The following is a 21,612-nucleotide window of genomic DNA, read 5'->3' as shown; positions in this document are numbered from 1 at the left end:
CTTTTCATTGTGTTGCAATTGTGATAAGCCCTGGACAACACATGGTAAAATGATGATGCCATTGAAGGAATGTTTCCACTAAAGCTTGTTCTTGTTTTGTGCAGGAAGCTTACACTGATAATAGTTTTAAATCTTTATACATATATATATATATATGTGTGTGTGTGTTTGTGTGTGTGTGTGTGTGTACATATTCGGTATTAAAATTCTCTGCTGAAAATTATTTTGGTTTTATTAAGAAGTAATATTTTCAATCAATGTACTTAATAATTTTATCTGCTGGCTTACCTCTACCCTGTCAAGCAACTTGGATTAAGGAATTCAACTGCTTCTGCTTAATGGCTTTTTTCCTGCTCTTGCAGAACAGTGCTTTTTTTGTTTGGGCTCTTAGCACTTCAGGTGAAAGATCTAGAATTCCTGAAAACCTGTCTTTCTACTTGCTGAAGCAGTTTGTAAAAATACTACTTTTCACTGTAATATTTTATAATTGCAATATATTTGCTTTGTTCCCACTTTCTCAAACGAATAATTTTTTCTGTAGAGGAATACCTTTAGTGATAAATGTGCTGAGTTTTTTTGTGGGGTAACAGATCTTTGATCATCTTGACTCTATGAGGAATAGCTAGCACGTAGCCCAGGGCTGCAGTCTGTATGGAACAGGCCTGCTGTATTTTTCCCGGTTTTGGGTTTAGCCAGGGCCTGTGAAATAGCAGCAAATCTGGGTGCCATCTGGACTTGCTCTCTCTGCTCAGGCGAGGTCTGGGAATCCTGCATCACTTCTAGAGGGAGTGGTATTTTTTTATTGTTGGGATTTTTTTCCCCCCTCTTCTAATTGCAGTGTGGGATAACCCCAAGTTTTTCCCAGGACTGTGAAAACACAAAGTCTGCCTTTCCCAAATCTTTTGAGGTTGCCCTTTTTTTTTTTTTTTTTTTTCCTCCTGAGGAAGGCCATGAAAAATCACTGCATAATGCATTTGGTTAAGACATTCATGTCAGATGTGACTTGAATAAACCCTGGAGCTAACCTCACATGAAGCCTACTTGTTTACTTTAACTGAATGTAGAATTAATAAAATGATAAGTTGGTTTCACTGAGGTTTTCTAATCAGTTGAAAATGGTTGTTTATTCCCACAATCATGATGAATAATTGCAGAGAATAATTTTGAACACTGATGTATTTTCTCCTCCCAAAATGCAAAATCCTAAATGCAAGGACAGCATGTATAGAAAAGAGATGGAGTCCAAGTATGTAGCTACCGGGGGAAAAAAGAGAAATAACGAAACCCTCCAATATTCACCTTTTCCTAAATGTTTATTTTGGATTCAGGGTTACATTAGATCCTATTGTGTGTTTGTCTACTCATTCTATGTTGCAAGCAAGAATATGCTAAATGCTTATCATTGGTTTGCCTTCTGCAGCTGAGGATTTACTTCCTTGAGAAAACAGTGGTAGAAGTATGTCTCTTTTCTGTTGAAAGAAATCAGCATTTGTCATTTACATATGGAGGTGTTGTTATTCCAAACACTTTCAACCAGATCCATTTTCTGCAGAAGACTGAGTTGTGGAGGTGAAAAGCATTGATTGAGAAAGCCTAACAGTGAACAGTGCCTTGTCTGTCTTTCTCCTCCTCTCACTCCCCCTCCCAAATTGCCACAAATTAATAATCATATATTGGTTATCTGCTTGCCAAACCAGTATTAACACAAAACACTTAACTTCACCTGTAAAGGAAATTAAGTGTAGATGGCAGTGGGTAAACTGTAAAGCTTATTATACTACCTTATTACCATAATTGCCTTTTGCAACATGGTTTACGGTGGATTTTTAAATTATGACCCCTCATGATTAGCCAAACAACACAAAAGAAAATTACATTTCTACTGCTAAGGACAAAGCCAGAGAATTCCTGACTTGACCCTCTCTCTGAATGTGTTTTGTTTGGCTTTCTCCTGAAGCTGGGGCACTGAGATAATCACAGTCTGGAGCAATTGCCCTCTTACTCAAATTGGGAACGGGGTTGCAGGTGCAAATTCCCTATTTGATGAGAATTCAGCAAAAGCGTTTTTTTGTAATAAGCCTGTAGAAGTATTTCATGCAGCCACAGTACTTACCTTAGCTTTTTGATTCTGTGTTATAGTTTAGGATGGTGAAAGTTAAAACATTTTGACTCCTAGAGCATCCAAAACTTGGTAAATATTTGCTGAATTTCAATGACATGTGAGGTCTGGAAGAACAGTGTTCAAGTATTTATTCCAGCGTGCTAATGTCTCATGCTTGTTCTGGTATGATAATCTTATCATACTGATGTGTGAAGTGTCAAAATGATGGGTGAAGGTCTTCCTGTAATCTGAATGGTCATGTTTAGGTTTTTAATACCTATTTTTCAGAGGTTCCTCCGTCTTTTCAAATGCCCAACACTGTCTTTTAGTGGGACAGCACTGTTGGTTTCCTTTGCAGCAGGAAAGTTTCAAATGTTGCCATCACTACTAAGGTATTCCACTGAGCAAGGTGGTGGGCATTACGCTGTAATCTGCTAATAGTTTCTGGAAGGAGGCTTTTCCAGACACAGAAACCTAATTGTCAGAATGAAAGGCAGTGGTTTTTGCTTCCTGTTTCCTAACCCTCGACAGAATCTTTTGTGACTCTGACCAACGTGGTTACACTCGAAGCAGAGATGTTGCAATTTGTCACTGAGCTTTGGCAATGGGGGCTGATGCAGCAGACATGAGGGAAAATCAAATGTACTGTAGCATTAAAGTTCATTTGATAAGCTTTAAGTTGTAACTTACTGATCCACCAGCTTTTTACCAGGACTTGGAATGTTGCAGCTTACATCAGCTTTTCTCTCTACAAAGACCTGAGGTGAAAGAGTTGTCTATTTGCCAATATATTTTTTTTTTTCTTAGGGACATTCTTGCCTAAAGTCATGTGTGTTTTGTGGTGATTATTTAGTATTCAAAGCTATTAATTTGAGATTGATGAGACACTAATAAATTAAATATTATGAGCTATCATCTGATGATAAGTTAGAGCTATGGCAAAAGGAACAGATCAGCCAAGCTTCCTCCAGCTTCTATTTTTAGGACTTGAGTTTTCATCCATTTGAAAAACTTCTGCTGTTGCTCTGACTTTCATTGTTTGATTAGCAAGTTTATGCTGTTGCCTGTTGAGTTTCTAGGCCTATGAGTTAATTTATCTTGCTTTGCATTCTTCAGGTGGTTAAAGACAGAGTGAGTCAGTGTTTTGCAGGTGAAGGTTTAGACAAGTTCTGGATAAAACAATAATAAAGGCTCTGTCTAGATTTTTATCTCAGTGCAGCAGAGGCAGACAGTTGAGAGACGAAGATGAGTCTGGGTGGTCTTGATATTGGAGACTGCCATGAGCACGGATGTTCCCAGCTGGGGGACAGGGAGGAAAAAATGTTCCTGAAATTATGAAATGCATGTATTGAATAACAGTGTTTTGCTGTGCAAGAAGCCTGTCTTGTTTGAAAAGCAATCCAACCAGCTATTCTTGCATTGCTTATCTTAAAAGCAGCAGCAGCTAACATTAATGCAGTCAGGAGTACCTTGTTTGCTGTGGGGGTAGAAAAACTGTTCTGCAAGAGTAAAAACCTGGGGAGTTAAGCTACAGCACACCTCCCATACATTTATTTGTCTTTTAGCAAATGGTATTTGAATCAGTTCAGTGACATGGAGAAGTTTATGGAAAAGTGCATTACTAGAGCTGAACTGAGGTGATTTCATAGTTTATTTTTAGACACTGTGGATTGAAAGTTGCTAATTGAGGGTGGGGGTGACAAGGGAAGGTTTGCTTGAAGCTGGGTTAAGCCAAGGTTATCTGTATTTGTCTCAAGCCCGGAAGAGTTGGCAGGAGAATTGACTGAACTTTGTGAACTTGCACAGACCTGACCCTTAACACACTCACACACACACAGGCTCACACAAACGCGTCCTCAAACACTTTCTCAGCCTTGCACTCCAGCCAGTTTCTCTAACAGGCATACCACAATCCTTTCCAGCCCACACTGGGAGGATATTAAATAATTTTTATCCTTAAATTCCTGCTCCCTCCTCCTCCTCTTTAACTTTCCCATCCACCCTCTGCATGTTCCCATTGTGGGGAAAGATGAGTGCTGTTTTCTCTTATCTCCTTGGCTATGAGGGTAGTTTCACAACTGTTCCATGTTTCAGTTTTTCACCTACCACAGACTTAATGTATTAAAGTGGGCCAAATCTGGCACTCCTTATCCCAGACAAATGTTTTATTGAAGTCTTTGGGAACTTTGCCTGGGACTCTATGAGATTGAAGGCAGTGGTATTTAAAAGAGGTTTCCACAGTCACTTGATTTGATTTAAGTATCTTTTTTTTTTTTTTTTAAGTGGACGCTACTTAATCAAGGCAGTGCTTTCAAGTCTGAAATCATCTTTTATGAAGTTACCTGAGGTACCTGAGGTTTGAAATACCTCACTTAATGTTTTCACATCTCAATGCATCAATTCCCAGTCATTTCTACTCCTTGTTTTCTGTTTGAAGGCAAACCCTAAGAGAGATGTCATTTATTTTACTTTCCCCCTTCAAGGTTAGGCTGGACAGTCTTGGATTCTGAAAGGAGAAGTTATGGCAGCTTGTTACTGGGTACAACTGATTGTCTGCAAGTGACATGATGAAAGAAAGGGTCTAGCTGATATTCTGACTTTATAACACTAATAAAAGCTTTCAGGGTAGGAGAGGGGGATTCAAACCCCCTTTACATGTGCAGACTTATACCTAAATTCTCTCACTCTGTGATTGATGAAACTGTAGCAGGATAAAAATTACTTTTTTGGGGGAAGGTAAGTTCATATTGGTTTTGATCCACTGGGGGCAAAATAGAATTGACAGTGAGGGGAGGGAATTGATCTGTGGAGTTTGTTCTGATAGCCCCACGTGTTTCTGGGCATATAGCACTGCATTTGCTAGAAAACCCATAGGTGGTAGCAAACCTATGAAATGTAGGCTTTCCTATATTTATAGTAAGAAGACGATAGATGTATTTCTTTTAAGACTTCAAAGGAAGGAAATGAAAGGGAAAAAGTTAAACTCTGTCAGAACCCACCAAAATCCTAATATGTCAGCTCCTGAATAGGGTGTGCAGTGTGTTCTGTGCAAGGAGGTGCTGTTGTAATCAAGGGAAATGTAGAGAATTGAAGTATAGCAGATATCCTGGATTCCCATTAAGCAGTTTAAAAAGATTATTAAAATAAAGCCTTCTCTAAGACTGAAAGGAATTAGGAAGTTGTTCCTTTACTGACTAGACATTTTTTTCTGTTTGAGGCATCATTCCTTATAAGAGTATAGGAAAGGCCATGCTAGTAGCATGTTCTTTCACCCTCTGCTTTTTCATTGATGCTGATGTCCCAAGTGTCTTTGCAAGAGCCTCATGCTCAGGTCGGAGCTGCAGATCTGGCCCCCTGATCTGTTCCAGCTTGTGGATTGCAGCAGGAGATGTACCATCTCCAGAGGAGAGAGGAGCTCCTTTTTTTCATCCTCAAACTCAGAAGCAATCTAAAAATCTGGCTCAGTACTTGTAGCTGGAAAGAAATGGAAGAGCAAATTGCTTTCAGTTGGACTGCAGGGAGGCCACAAAGTCCTGGAGCATTTAGTGAAAGGTTTTTGGGGTGGGAGGAAGTGGAGGCAGAGGCTGAGGATTCAGCCCAGTGAAGAGGCCACAAGGCTGCAGTAGCAGCAGGTTGATGTAATGGCTCCTGTTAATCTCCTGCTGCTGTATGCTTTTCCAGCTGAGCTTAAAAAAGGTTTGCCTATAACTGCTGGGTCTCCCAAAACTGCTGTAACACTTCTTGTTGTTTTTTTCCTGTGGAAACCTTGGCCTCTCTGCTGTTTTTCTGACTCCGTGAGTTCTCTTGACATTGCTTGGCTACTCGGTGACTCGTTCCCTTCCTGGTAGTGCTTGTCCTCAACTCATGCAATGAGTGCATGAGCAGAAGAGTGTTCTTGTCCACTTCCCTGTGTGTTTAACTGAAGTACATGACTCTGTTGAAGTTACCAGAACTATACTATAAAAGTGTACCTTTTTTTTTTTTTTTAACTAATTGATCTTTTCATAGTGAGTACATGAAAGAAGGAGCTGAGGTAAATTATTATATAGTGCAATAAGGAAAAATAAACTTCTTCACTTAGATTTTTTGAAAAAATCATCTGTTTTTTGGAGTTTAATCTGTGCTAAGATTTCTGTTTGTGGTTTTCTTTCTTGCTTACTTGCATTGTGCCGTTTCATCTCCAAAGAAGTTTGTTGATTTTTTTTTCTGTGTTCCACTTTTTCCTAGTTATGCTATTTTTTTTCCTTTTTTTTTCCTACCTGAAAACAAAACTTCTGATTTTGACTTGTCTTCATATTTTGTCCAATGATGGAAAAAGTCGAATATGTTTGACTAGTAGTTGAGTTTCTGCTGCTCAGCTCTTTTTCATGATGCTCACTTTTACAGGGTGATTTGTACAACAATTAACATTCCTCCAGGCTGAGAAGAGCTCTAATGGAAGGCTGTCTGTGAGCAGAGAGAGCAGCAGAAGTGGTCTGGGAGTAGAAAGATTAAACAGTGAGGTTAAACAGGTCAAATGAGAAGTAACAGTCAGTTGAAAAAAGTGCATAGTACAGGGGATTAGAAGAGGGGATGAAGTTTAATGGCCAGGTTTTGCAATGAAGTTGTTACTTATGTGTAGGTAAATTGTCTTTGTTTTGACATCAGTATACAGAAGTTTGGCTTTGTCCCTGGAGCTCAAAATGTTATTTTGTAGAAATTCAAAAACCTGATTCCTTGCATATTGCCTTTCCCACATACCTCTCTGACTTAGTGAGCTTCTAGAATTCTCTATGGAGGTCGTTTCAGACTTCTGTTCACTAACAAAGTAAATTCCTTCAGTTGGCAAAGGCAGGTAATGGTTTACAACCTGCCTCTGCTTTCTCAGCTGCACACAAGTGCAATTTCAATACTAAGACACCGCAAATGTTATCAGCATGTTTTTCCCTATGCTAAGTACAAGCAGAATCCAAGATCAGATAAAGAAAATGTCATGTTGACCTGTGGTTGCCTCTGAAATATTTTTGACTCTTGACTTCATGAGTTACTTGTCTTTATGTACTGAGGCAGATTTCTTGTCTGTGATGGTGAAACCAAATTTTCCATCATGCATTATTAGAAATGAATGTTAAGGAAGATCTTGATGACTCTTGACTAAGAACTAGTTCTAGTACCCATGACTTGAAAAAATACCAATAATCTAAATGTTTTTGGTACACTTTGTGGCTGAAATGCATTAGCAGTGGGTTTCAGGAAGGAGCTTTCTCTTATTCTTTGTAGATTACTTCCCTGTATTAAAATGTAACAGGGCAGACAGAGAGCATAAACGTGCTCTGTGTGACACAAGAGTGAGAACTGGAGGGTGCAAGCTGGATGGGACTTCTTCCTTTGCCTCTGAGAGGAGCTCTTACAAGTCCAGAGGAAGTTTTGCACAGGATGTTCAGGGGTTTTGCTACAGATCACCTCAGTGGGATATAGTATTACTACTTTTCCCTAGTGAACAGAAGCAAGAATTTGTTACTTTTCTAAAATTCATTGAGCCTTTGTGATTTTTGATACTATGCTAATAGTTTTCCATTTTGTGCAGAAACATCTTTCCTTGTCTTGTTATGTGTAATGATAATGAATAATGAGGAAATGGCTTCATAGATGATAAAGGACATTACAAAAAGCCTACTGTGAATTAACTGTAAGCTAAATTGTGTTCAAATCATCAGCTTTGGGCACAACTCTCCTGCTGTGTTTCATCCTTCCTTCCTCCATTCTCTGTTTTTTGATAAGCTTTGCAGTCTGGTCTTTGCCAAGAAAGCATAAGGCATTGGAAAGAAAGTGGAGTTAATTGTATTTAATGGTGGGTCAGGAAGGGAAGAGGAGAGATAAGGTCTTAATATCAAGAGCCAGCACCAATACTGACTATAGACATGCTTTTAAGTCTGTTCTATTAAAATAATTTCAAAAGAAGCTCCTCCAGAAATATTGGTCATCTTGGCAAAGCACCATGATGATTTTTTTTTTGAAATTTGAACTCTGGATGACCTAATACTGGGCCTGTTAAAAAACCCTTTTCCCCCTCTGCTTCCTTGTATCTTTATCCTCTTTTGCCCCCTAAACCACTGAGCAATAAGCAAAAGCCTCGGAACTGGCTGTTCCCGCCTTGGTGGTTGGAATAACTTTTCCTTTTTTGCAAGGAAAGGTTTATGGAGAGTTTAGGACCTGTGTCTCCAGGAGCTTCTTGCTTCAGAGCTGGCTGAGCCATCTTGGAGCAAATTGGTGCTTTTATGCAGTGTGAGATAGAAATATCAGCTCAGATCCCCAAAGTGTGAGTGTACCACAGCTCAGAGGGAGCGCAGGGCTCATGCACCTCCTGGCAGTGCTGGAGCCAAACAACTGCACACTCAAAAACCAAGTCATATTCAATGCTAACTTCTAACCTGCTCCATGCTGAACTGCAAGCACTTCTCCACCCCTTCATTTGTGGGCTTTGGGGGCTTTGGTGGACCACAGCAATATCGATGCCTGCCGTGCTGCTGCTGCCCAGGCCACCTTTGATGAAACAAACTGTTTGGTACATGGTTCGCATCTGAAGGACATTGCTTCTTGTAAACTGGGGATGTCTGCCTCTAAATCCCCTTGGTTGTGTTCTCCCCAGGCCATACCCCTGTTTTGGGGAGCCAGGGAAACCAGTGGGAATCAGAGTATTTAGGGTCATAATCTCTTTGATTCTGTTATGTTTTCACAAAACATTTTTTTCAGCTGATGAATTTTTATTTTTTTTTCTGATGGGTGAGATTCTTGTCAGAAAATACCAGCCAGAGTTGGGAAAGGAGTTTCACAGAAATATATTGTTGTAATAATACCCGAGAAAATTTCCAAGCATGATCTGAATGCAAGGCTTGATTTCTTTTGCTATGGGTCAGAGGAGCATAAACTGTCCCTTTCATCTGTGCAGTGTTGAATTCTGGGACAGAAATGCTTGGTATTTAGTATTTGGTATTTTATTTTAACTATTTTTCTGCTGAAAAATAATAAAGACCGAAATGGTAACCATTTTGGTAATAATACAGTATCTGGTCCAGTCTTAGAAGTTACAAATCTCTTGGCAGATGAAGGCTATGAGTTTTTATCTCTAGCAATTTCCATTCTAGCTATATAACTTAGGCAGAAGGTGAGATTCAGGATGACATAGGTTAAGAATAATTTGATATGTTAAGTATTGCAAGAGGCATTGTAAAGAATTTGCTTCAATTGTCATGGTTTTTGATGGGAAGAAAATTAAATTTACTTAGTTTTCAATTTTACAGCGCACAAGGCTGGAATCTGAGTATCCTGAGACTTTACTGAATATTTGATATCAACAATTATACATAACTAAGCTACTAAATAAACATTAGATAAGAAATTTTGAGTTATGCAGGGCAGCTTCCTTAACAGTTTCAAAAGGTATATTCCTAATTGTGTGTTGTTAAATTCCATGCAGTGTATTAGGTTGGTTATGGCCAAAGCTTTTACACAAACCTCATTTTTTCTTCTGTAACTGATGGTCTCTTCCTGCGTTCAAGACATTTTAATGATTTTTATACTTTATCTTTTAAAAGAATGGTAGTTGAAGATATGCCAGATTTATTCTGCTTCCCTAAATAGGTTCTGATTAAGCTCATCGTTTTAGCTTATTTCTGAGTAGCTGCTAATTTTTTTGAGGGCTGTGTGTAATGGACTAATTGTTGCCAGAATTAATTACATCTATAAGGAAAGTTTATAGATAAATGGAAGCTGCAGAACAGAGGAAGCTGTTTCCTTTTTGCCATCTGACCACTGATAATGTCTGGAAACCTGAAAGTTGAAAGTTTTGTTTCTATGCTCATTATATTCCTTGGTGCACATAATTAATATTTTTTTAAAGAATGAAAACTGCAAGAATGTAATAGATTATTTTAATTATCCATTTTTTGCCTGTCTTTTCTTTAAGGGTTAAAAATGAGTGCAAAAGATAACATTACGTGTATTGTATACAAGGTCCCTTCTCTGAACACTTTGAAGTGGGATACTTTACTGACCTGTGCTCAGAGTCATGTTTGAGCTACAACTTGATAGAACAAAGCATTTAAGAGTGCATAAAGATTTAAGAGTGCAGAAATTATTGGATGTCTTTTACTGTCATCAGCAAAGGTAAAATATTATTTCCTTTTTTAAACCCTTGTCCATTAATAGTTGTTATTCAGATTATACCTAAGATATAAGAAATGTAAAAACAGAGCAAATACCACAACAGATATTTAGCTGGCAAGTTGTGGAGATTGTGCAACTCTCCCCCAGATGTGGAGGTGCTAGTCTTTAATTTGAAATGAGCAATCTCCCTAGTTCTACTCATGGATTTCCATTCTGCTGGATTTAGTGACCAAATCTTGACGGACTTTCATGTGAAGATGTATTTAAAATACTTTTTTTTCAGCCTGTTTAAAATTTAAACAAAATTTCAGATAGCAGGCTTGTTTAACAGTTAATGACCAGCTTTAGAGTTAATTTTCAAGGAATGTGTGTTTCCATGTATATTGTAGATTTATTAAAAGAAGAAAATTACATAAAGGAAAATAGATCACCGATTTCCATTTTAAGTTGTTTCTGATGAAAAGCTGCATAATGCAAACTTTCTCTCAGTCCAGCCAAAGAGGTTGGATTGGCAATTCAGGACTGTGACCAACAGTGCAATGGCAGATAATGCAAGGTATGCCCTTAGTATAACTGCATAACAGGCCAACTTAAAAACAGTGAGCAGCTGGGCATGCATGCCTTCCTTTCAGCCTTAAGCTTCCCAGGGAGAAGCCCTGGAAAAACAGAGCTCTTCTTGCAGCAGTGGAGTTGAGGAAGTGGGAAGAGCAGTGCTGGCCAGGGCATACAGAGACCCCTGAGTGGGTGTGGAGAGAGCCCCAGTGGGATGGTCTCAGGGCTGGGTTTAACACAGGTGCTGGCAGACGGGGCCCCTTGGTACCTGCCTCAGCTCTCTCAGCAGCTGTGGCCCCTGTCCCTTGAAAGGCTAGATTAGGGTACAGCATGTCTTCAGGAATGCATTTCTGGAAGTTATGAAATGTTTTTGGAATATATATATATATGTATTTTCCACTTTGAAAGTGAGGTGGGGAGCAGGAGGGGGTAATGTTTTGGGATGCTGTACTAAAAACCTGAGGCTAGCCAGGTGTAATGAAGTTTATGATGTCTGCCTGAAGGTATTTGCAACCTACAGTGGCAGCTGTGAGGGGCAGATTACAGCTTTCATCTCACCCGCCTGCAGATGAGTTCAGTGGGAGAGAGGTCCTGCAGCCATGACTCACTTGAACCCCCACACTTTATTTTTCTCTCCACCTGGCTCTATCTCTAACCTGAACTTTGCCCTGAGCCCTTGACTAGGTCCCCCTGCTATGTCCCAGGAGAGGAGTTTCCTGCAGCCCTGTTTTCTTGGCACTTTGCCTGGGGCAGCCCCAGTGCAGCCACATCCTTGTGGGCCCTTGGGCTATCTCATTCATCCTGACCCCTGGGTTTGTGCTGTACTCTGAGCCAAGGGCATACAAAACAGGCCAGGGGAGTGGTCACAGCACCAAGCCTGACAGAGCTCGAGAAGTGATTGAGCAATGCTCTTGGGCACATGCTGTAACTCTTTGGGATTGTGCTGTGCAGGGCCAGGAGTTGGACTCAATGACCCTTGTGGGTCCCTTCCAACTCAGCACATTCTGTGTGTGATTCCTTGCTCTTATGGGAGATAGCTCAACATGGTTATTTTGATGTGACTTTTGCTATGTAATGGGGGATGAAGGGATTCCTGCTGCAGCTGTTCTTCCTCCTGTTCCATACCAATGATGATGGGGGTCACAGTAGGAAATAGGGCACTGGGGGTGACTGTCAGGGCACATGTGGGCTTTGTATTGAAGTGACTCAGATTTGTAGGGTTTGTCTTCCATGCTATTTTGTTTCTTGATGGTGGGTCAAGACAGGGGGATTCAGACTATCTTCTCTCCTGAGCTCCCTGTGGGTCACATTATTTATGGTCTTTATTAAGAAAACAAGACCCAAAAATCTTCCTCCCTGCCTCCACAAAACCAAGTCGTGGTGGCATTGGGCAGACTTGAAATAGCTATAAGCAAGTATTCCATATTTTTCTAAGGTTCTGAGGTTCAATTTGCCACTTCTCTGATAATATCCTTGGAAGAAATGCAGCCAAACTCTAGGTCGTATCAGCTTTGTGTTGTTGACTAAGAGGTATGATTTTACCTGTTAAAACATCATTCAAAAAGCTCATTAGTGGTAGTGATGATTGGGAAAATAATCTTTCGGGAAACCTTCTGGTTGTGGGGGAAGGCATAGCAGTTTTTGGAGGAGAGAAGAACATCAAGATGGATTTCTTTAGAAATATATTTACATTTCCAGGAAAACCTCACAATCAGTTGATCTTTGACTTACTCTAGTTCACAGTGTTTTTAAAGCAGAGATGATGCTCTGCATCTTCCCCCCCCACCGTGTGTGTGTGTGTGCACGTGGGTGTTTCTGCAAGTGTTGTGTTAAAAAGCGATTGGCATTTGCTGACTTTCTGCATCTGAAGCTGCTTCTTTTGGGCGTATGAACTGATTCTGTGCACCCTGAGTGACCCTTCATGTGCAGCCCTGTGTGCCCAGGGTGCAAAGGCAGGTCCCTGTCAATTGTGGTGCCAAGGCAGAGGGGCTGTGATGGAGATTCCCCTGTGCAGGCACTCCCGTCTCCATCTTGTGTGAAGCCATTCCACATAACCCTAACAGAAGGCTGCCTGTCAGCTGCAGGCCTGGGGTGAGCAGGATCCTTATTTTCTGTGATTTCCTTGCATTAAAAACAGGGGAAAAGGGGGATTTCACCATGTTGCCTGGCTGATGGTGTGATCTGGCTCTGTTTTGGCGGGGCTGTATCCTACACCTTCCCAGGTGCGTGCCCATGTGTATGTGCACACAGTCTTGGGTGAGCATTTTGTAGGAGGATCCTGTGGGGAAGATGTATGACATATGTATTTGAGTGGCCTGATTTGTTCCATTGTGTTTTATTTGATTGGTTTGACTCCTACTCTCTTCCCTCATGCTTCCTCCCAAATGCTAGGAAGGCCCTGCATTTTTCTTTGCTGTGTATGTTTGTCATATGTGTTTCAGATTACTTTGGCAGGCTTTTGAAAACAAGGCTTGAGCTTCTGTGAGTACTCTAAAGTTTTTCCCCTTACAGATAAAAGTATTGAAAATTGCATACTATTGGTTGCTTGAATAGCATAATTTACACAAGGAAGGCGATTTACTCTTCAGTATCTCAGCCATGTATCTTGATTTAATTATTCAGTTATCTCCTCATGAAATACAGGCACATAGTTGCATAAAAACAATGAAACTGAGCATTCTATCTGGCCATCTTTAATCTTCAATAAAGATGGTATTGTTCTGAATATGTTAAAAAAACCAAAATTCTTTTGCAGAGGTTATGATAAAGGGAATTTGATCTGTGTGTGCATGTTTGGTCACACAAAAATGAGGCAAATACCTGAAGCTGTTAGAATTAAGGGCCAGTCCAAGAAATCAAGGTGCCCTTTGGTTTCGGTGCACTCAAGCTTGAGAATGAACCTCAAAGTCTGCTCATTAAGAACTCATCTCTGTTTTGAAGCCCATCCTTTTTTTAAAAAAACTCTTGAGCAACAAAGCATACTTTTCAAGTGTATTTTTCCAGAGCTATCTGAAACTTCTGACTTTCTTTGTTCACTCCAGCTGTCAGCAGATTTCAAGGTGTGTGTCTCTGTGTTTGAAGAAGTTGTCATAGATATTGGTGACAGCTGCGCTTTGAAATGTTCTTTGCAGTCAACAAAAAGTACACGAGGAGTGAGTCAGGAACATTTACAGATCACATTTTGCTTCATATGTAAGTCTTCTAACAATGAGCCTGCCTAATTGAGCTGGGGAAGCTCAAGACTTCACCATGGTCCTCAAAAAATGATCCAGTTGCTAAAGCTAAGGATCTGAGCAATGTGTTTTATGATGATACATCCAATTAATCAATCAAACTAGGATTTTCATATTTTCTGTCACTGCCAGAGGAGCCCAAACTACTGTGATTTCCACCCCCCAGGAGCTTCCAAGGGTATCTTTTGTTTTTGCAGTTTTAGTTATTTAAGTTAGAAAACATGAAGCTGTGCATTTTGAAGGTAGGACTTTCCAATTATGAAGTTCAGTGATGTTTTCTCTATTACTAGTTTAATGCACTGTACATTCCTGAGCAAGGTAACTGAATGCAGCAAATTATGTTTAATCATGTAGAATTAGGGAAGTTTGTAATTTGTGTTTGAAGATGCTGTGTCTGCTCTAGATGTAAACTAAACCACCAGAAGTCTGCAAAGACAGAGCTCTCTGAGCTCTGTGCAATTATTCTGGACTTCATGTGTAGAAGAAATACTATTTTAAAAAGCGAAGATGCACTTAGCACTCTTGAGTATAACAAAAGTTTATCACTGACAAAGTGTCCTTTCTTTTATCCTTCTCAGGATTTTCAGAATGTTTTGCAAAAGTCAGCTTTTGTTGACTTTCTGAGCATTGGAAGAATCTCTAATGCTGTTCACAGGGTTGAATGATTGGATTCCACAAATTTGCCAGTCCCTTAGTTCTTCAGTTCATGCTGCAGTTCAGTGTTACAGACACGTACTTTAAAACTTCTTGACTTCAGACTGGGATGCTTGCTTATGTTGATTTTCTTTCAAGATTATACAAATGCACATGTTGTGATTGAGAAAACTGTATAATGTATAATAATGCTGCATAAAAATGAATAATAAGTGTAGGAATAAGAAATAAATGGCAAGAGAACATATATTCATGAGACTGTACTTGCATGAGTGATGTACAAATATGGAGGTGTTTGTACCTAATTTTAGCTACCATGTTGAATCTTTTATGACTGTTTACTTAGGAGGATTTAAGTATTGGTCTTACCTTTTGGCTGTTGGAACTGCAATCTCCCTCCTGCTGCAGCTCATGTTTCCAAGATGGGCAGCAGTTTCTGTGTGTGGGGAGTAGCACAGGGCACAACAAAGGTGTGCTGGGAGGGTTTCAAGGACATCACCCACTGCTGCTGCCCAGCACCTGTGTTGTGTTTAGACACGGTTTGGGAAAATGAGGAGATGAACACTGGAAGCTAGGGAATGCAGAGAACAGGAAGATACACATCTGAGAGTGGATCTGTCTTGGGCTAACACAATTCAGCTTCCTCTTTGTCGCATGAATGTTCAATAAATTTAATTTCTCAAGGCTGTGTTTTAAGAGCACATTCCAGGTGGTGTTTCTGTTTAAAAAATTTCTAGTAAGGAAGCAACCTGACTGAAATGTTGAACTCCATCCAGTGACTGAAGACCTTGTAGTGCCTAAACGGGATTTATTGTAACTGAACAGGAAAAGCCCTGAAATATAAGGCTATGTAGTTGTGTAAAAGCATTGTGTTTTCAGTCATTTTGCACTCATTTGACCTTGAATTAGGGCAATGTCTTTGGCTTGAGCATCCATAGGACATAACATAGTATGAACAAATTGTTTTAAAGCACCTGTTATTATAATTTAATTTTTTATCATGTATAAACTGATAAAAACATAAACAGTGTAACATAAAGTTACTAAGTGCTTTTGTCCTGTTTTTCTTTATTTCAGGCTTGAGTCACAGAGAAACCTGAAGATTTACACTTTTGAAGTAGGTGTGAATGGGATTGAAGGAATTACGTGGAGGATTCTGAACTCCCCTTCTTCCTGCTCCAGGAAAAAACTGGTGAGTATATTATGAAATAGTTTATAATTAACTCAGTCCTTACTTCAGAAGGTTTTTAGTCAAAACAGGAAGATACAATTCAGATGGCTCTATGTAAGAATGGGAGAAATTTCAGATACACCTCCTAATTACAAATATCAGCCTTCAGAATTTGCTGTTCCTGTTTAGTAATAAGAGGGTTTCCGTTAAAAATATAGTGTGAATTTTCTGTAAATATCACCCCTTCCCACCCCCACCAACTCTTTGATGTAATTGTTCTGTATTTGAAAGCTTTTAGCCCAATGTCAAAGAAAGCTGAACTGCAAAAATGAATTTTGCCTTTCTTGAACTGAGTCTGAGTGAGGCTGTTACTTGGAAAAGTGCAAGGTTGAGCTTTATTAGACCCCTGCATATATTTGTTAGTGAAACAGACAGGTGAGAAAGAGCAGCAGAAATGTCTATATCACACCTAGGCTGCTCCTGAAGCCTGTTGGAATGTAGCTGATATGTTAGTTCCAGTGGCTGAAAATCCAGCCGGTGTGTCTTTGTGCTTCCCTTCCTTGCTGTATCTCTGCCCACAGAGGGGAGGAAAGAAAGTCCAAGGCAAACCCTGTAAGGGGATAAATGGGACTTCACTTTGGGTTGTCTTTCTCTGGCTCTGCCTGTAGATAGGTGGGGCCATCATTAAAAAAGGGCACATGACTTTTCTGTGGAAATTACATCTTGACATTCTAATTGCTAACTTAGTACCTCGCATATGTCACCTTCAGATACTGGCCAATGAATAAGATCTGTGATTCTTAGAACAACTTTTTCAAAGTGAAAAGATACAAGTCCTATTAGAAAAGCACATGGTGTTTAAGCCCTGCCTTTTGGCAGAGGTTTCTCACTTCTGCATCGATACACACAAGACCCCATGTATGTGGTCATGTGAATGTACCAGAGCTGAGCAGTGCATAACAGGATGAGTTTTCGGTTGCAGGTGTTGCTGACCAGACAGCTCTTTCATCAAGTTGTGATACAAGAAATATTTAAGAGCTAGTAAAAATGAACCCTAAAACTGGCAGAGTGACAGCAGAACTTTTGTATTAGTTTAAACATTCTTGTAATTCTTGAGTCTAGCTCAGATTCGTCCTGTCTAAATTGCATGTAGGGCTGAAAATGGAGGGTACACCATCCAAAGCAGCTTTGGATGACCTCCTGAGTCTTTTACTCTTGTACATGGGAGCAGGTAACACCTAAAAGCAATAGGTGTGTCTGGACAGCACTCTGAGCTTCAGAGGGCCAGAACCAAGATGATGCCATGCTGCCTACAGCCCTGAAGCCAAAGGACATGCCTTGGGTGGTGTAGGGAGAAAAGGCAATTATATTATTGATTTAAAGGTGTCAGGGACAATTCCTGACGCTTTGCCTGAAGTGGAAATAGGCAGCAGGTGCAAATATATGCTGGAGAAGAGCAGGCTGCAACAAGGTTCAGGAGCATCCCAGCACTTGGAGGGGGTAAAAGGGTAGGCAGCAGAGCAAAGAGGGTGTCAGTGGTGTTTCAAAAGCATCTGGAGCTCAGTGGGTGAAGGAGGAAAACAAATGGGAATAGTAACTTGTGTGGCTTCTCCAGAACACAGAGTAGGATGAAAGCATACAGTGGAGAGTGAAGTGGGTGGGAATTTTTCTGTTCAGCCATCTACACTTTTTTCCCCCCTAGAGATGTTTCTTGGTGGGCTGTATTTGAAACCAAGTGTTAAGGAGTCTCCCCTGCAGCTGGCGAGAGAGGTGAAGAAGAATTCAGGGAACCAGAAATCAAGCCTTTCTGAATGAGGGAAAAGAGCAAAGGGGTGAGAACTGTGCAGGCAATAATGAGAAAACAAGTGTTTTGAGGGGAAGTTTTGGAAAGTAATGGGAGAAAAGGGATCTTCATCAGGAAATAAACAGTGGTAAAATTTGATTTCCAGCTTTTTTTACCAGTATGATGTAAATGACAGCTCTTATTGGAGGGAAGGAAAAATCACTTTTCCCATCAAGGAAGTGGAGAAATCTCACTATATTTGCTTGCTTGCACAAAGAATGCTTTCATGTAGGTGTGGGAAAGCAACAGAAACATTTTGGTAGTACTTCTTGTATTTTCTATTTTTTGAAGAGGGGACTGCATATGGTAACACAGCCTGGGGTAACCATCAGCCTACAAACCCACCCCTGTGTGTCTTGAGGTGCTTTCTGAAGAGATGTTCTTTTTTTTTTCTCCTGTCTTTCATATACTGACTTGCTTAGAAAAAGCTAATGTTTTAAAACTTTATTTTGAAGTTTGTCCTAATGAAGTCTAGCTATATTCTGGCCTGAATATTCACTACTTGATGGTAAGATTAAAATTGTATTGAATGTTTTAAAGATTTAGGCTTTGCATAAATACCTTTTGTCCTGTAGTGGGTAGGGTGGCTCTCTCTTGGCAAGATGTGACTCCTGTCTGAATCCAGAGCAGGTCTGAAGCTGACCAATTGGCTCATAAATTGGCATATTCTGTCAAAAAATGTGATAAGCTTGGCAAGGTATGGACTGTTCTGTGCTTGTGGTTGTATTAACTTCTACCTTGTGTCTGCTTTTTCTTCAGTTACAATTGTGCTTGCAAGGTATTTGTGGTCTGTGTGTTTGCATTATCAGGAGGAGACTGGGGGTGTCAGACATGCCAGAAAAGTACTCTCATCTTTCTTCATTCAGTCCCTGTGTGGTGTCATATGGAGTTGGGAGTCTCCTATTTTAGCAGTGCTAAAATATGTTGATAACGTTTGCTTCCACTAGGACACTCTTCTGGGCATCCCACTCTCTTCCCCTTTCAGCCTCTGTCTGGGTCAGTCTGAGGGTTTTGGGAGGTTGTCCTGGTTTCCCAGGCCCTTGGTAGAGCTAAAAGGGAGATGGTGCTGACTGAGCTGCAGTACAGGCAGGCCTGGGATCCCCAGTGCCATGGAAAAGTGGAGGGAAGAGCAGGTCCAGCTGTAGCAATCCTTTCTGGGAACATCACACTTACCCTATATCTACTATCCCATTGGTGTTTGGCAGGGCTGGGGCTTGCAAGGCTGACACCAAAGCAATGTGGCTGTGTGTTTGCAGTTTTCCACTGCTGGAATCAAGTATTGGAAACTTCCATTTATGCCTGGGAGCTTTTTACTCCTGAACATGCTCGCTAAGGAGCTTGTCCTCCATATGAATTGCCTGGCCATGTTACTCTGTGTCTGTTTCTAACCCTGTCTATTCATCAGTTTTGTTCGATTTTTTCAAAACAACTCAAAATATAGGTAAAGCAAACATTTTATTGTATCTGTAAAGATGCTGACCTAGCATCAAATGGAAGAGTATGATGAAGTGATAAATGTTTCAAGCCCCTGGCCTTTAATCTCTGATTTTATTTTTTAAAAATGTTTCTCAAACTTAAGTGATTGAAAAGTTTTCCAGATCTGATAACTGCAAAGATTTCAAGTGAAACTTTTGGCTTCTATCCCAGTATGAGATCATACAAAGTGATATTAGCTGAATTTGTACCAGAGTTTAAAAAGAAAATGAAAACATGTTACTGTTAGTGTCTCTCAGATATTTTTCAGCTATGCTGGGCAAATGTTTTCTCATTCGTTACGTTCTGGTAGCATTTGAAATGTTTTCAAATATATGTGTGTGTATATATGCACATTTTTCTTTGCTAATATTATATTTAATTTATACCCTTTGGCTCTTTTATCCTTTCTAGCAGGAGACTCCTTGAATTCCTTTTTACATAGAAGTTTTTTAATCTAGTGTTGCAGAGAAAGCACACTACAAGAGAGAGGATGTACTGAATTCCTGGTGCTATTCCAGACTGATCTTAAAACAAAATCTCTAACCTGTTTTTTGTCAGGTTTCTGTGACAGGAGACCTTGAGAGCAATGGTCCTTGTAGGGGTGTGTGTACCTAATAAGGGTAAATGTGTGTCAACTACCTGTGTTTTGTGAGTCTCCTTCCATACAGAAATAAAATAAGATAACTAATGCCTTAAGTTAGGAATTTAGATTACTGAACAGGGCTGAACTTCAAGGGCTGAACTTGCAAACTCGAGCAATCGGACGCTAGAAAATTCAACGTTTAAAGCTACTCATTCATCCCCTTGGTAAATATTCATTTTGATTGCCTTTAATTAGAGGATTGCGTGCTTCCCCCCTCCCCCTCCACCCCCCAAGGCCTGCATATTGTTCAGCACACAGCATGGCTAATGCTTAATGAGTGGGTAGCTTGTTGATGTTTTGTTTCTCACCATTTCTTGTATGGCTTTATTTACTGCATGGTTGGCAGATGGTGCACTGAATACAGAACTACTCATTTCCTCATGGAGATTTTCATGGCATTAACACCATAAAGGGTAACTTTATTGCATATTTTTCAGGGAATCTTAGCCAGGAGTGCAAAATAAGACATACATGTATATTTAACCAAACTCTGAGCCTTGATAGTTAATTTTATGGAAGGACATGGTTCCAGTACAGTTGCCTTGGTGGAAGATCTAACAGGTTGTACTGATTCCTTCCCCCACTCTTATTTTTTGTAGCAGAAGGCAACAGTGGGTCAAAGCTACCACAGGGGCACGAGGTATTCTCCATAACTCAAGCAGTTTGGTGGAAATGTTGTAAACAACTATAACATCCGTCCTTCTCACCAATGTTTACTTTTTGCCATTGTTAATTGTACAAGAGAACACAGAATTTTACACGTCAGAAATCTCTTCTATAATCAAAGGAGTGGATATTTTGTCCAGCAAGCTGGCTCAGCAACCTGCTTCCAGCATTCAGTGCACGTTTGAGACCCGATGGAAATGAACAAAGCTTCAAAACCTCCTGTAAGCTACAGGAAGAGAACACCCTTCATCTGGTTTCTGTCTTGGAGGCTGTAAGCTCTTCAGGCTGGAGCCTGTGCCTTCCCATATGTCGATGGAGTATTTCAAGCACTATAGTAGTATAAACAGCAGTGGATGAGGTCATCATATATCAAACAACATAATTAAATCAGTGCTTTATTCACTGTCTGTGTCTCATTACAGCTGCCTCCTAGGTCACTCTGCAGCCTTGGAGATCGTGTAAGAACTAGAATGTTGCAACAGCCCTTGCAGAAACATTTGCTTTGAAGTTGGTGCTATTCACTTAGAGACCAATCTTCATAAAAATGTACTTTGGTAAAATGTGATGCAATTTTGAAAAAGCCATGTAAAAGAGAAATACTCACTATTGATTTATTTTTTCTTAAATTATCATGCACAAATGTCAGCTGCTTATCATGTGATTGGGGTGGGATTTCTTGATTGATTAGAGGTCTGAAAGCAATCAAGTAGATGGTATGCTAGAAAAAAACAGGTTTCTCAGAGGAGAACATAAGCTTAGAGTGCCTGCAAAGCAACCAGATTTCAGGCATTGGCATGAAACTGGCATTTTTTAAAGTTAAGTGATGCTTTGTTTTGGCCGCTACTTTAAAGTGCATTCCCTGTAAAACAATATAGGAAAATATTTTAAGATGCTCCTTCCCCCTTTCACAGTTCTGGTACCCACACTTTAAATCTTCTGTTATATCAACACCTATATGTGTTTTATAGCAGTAGATGCTTATGTGTGTTTTACAAGGGTTAGGCTACCAATTTTGTCTGAGCAATAAGGCTCTTTGAAGTCTGAAGTCATAATAAGATATGCACGTAAGCCTCGTGCCTCACCACGTATGATGCCGTGGGCATCTGTTATTGCTTACCTATGCCTTAA

The 21,612-nt window shown here is 40.1% G+C and overlaps 1 long non-coding RNA gene across 3 annotated transcripts in view; it reads left to right on the top strand.

Annotated features, from left to right (window-relative positions):
- Nucleotides 1–21,612, top strand: part of LOC106854166 (uncharacterized) — a 216,781-nt gene that overhangs the window by 116,131 nt on the left and 79,038 nt on the right. For all 3 annotated transcript variants that reach the window (XR_015801166.1, XR_015800822.1, XR_015800538.1), the window contains one exon: nucleotides 15,763–15,877. This is a non-coding gene — a long non-coding RNA (uncharacterized LOC106854166). The remainder of the gene's footprint in view (nucleotides 1–15,762; nucleotides 15,878–21,612) is intronic.

The sequence above is a fragment of the Sturnus vulgaris genome, chromosome 1 (assembly GCF_052056855.1).
Source record: "Sturnus vulgaris isolate bStuVul1 chromosome 1, bStuVul1.hap1, whole genome shotgun sequence".
Taxonomy (NCBI): Eukaryota; Metazoa; Chordata; class Aves; order Passeriformes; family Sturnidae; genus Sturnus; species Sturnus vulgaris.
Note: the sequence above shows the minus strand (reverse complement) of the source record. Positions and strands in the feature narration are given on the sequence as shown.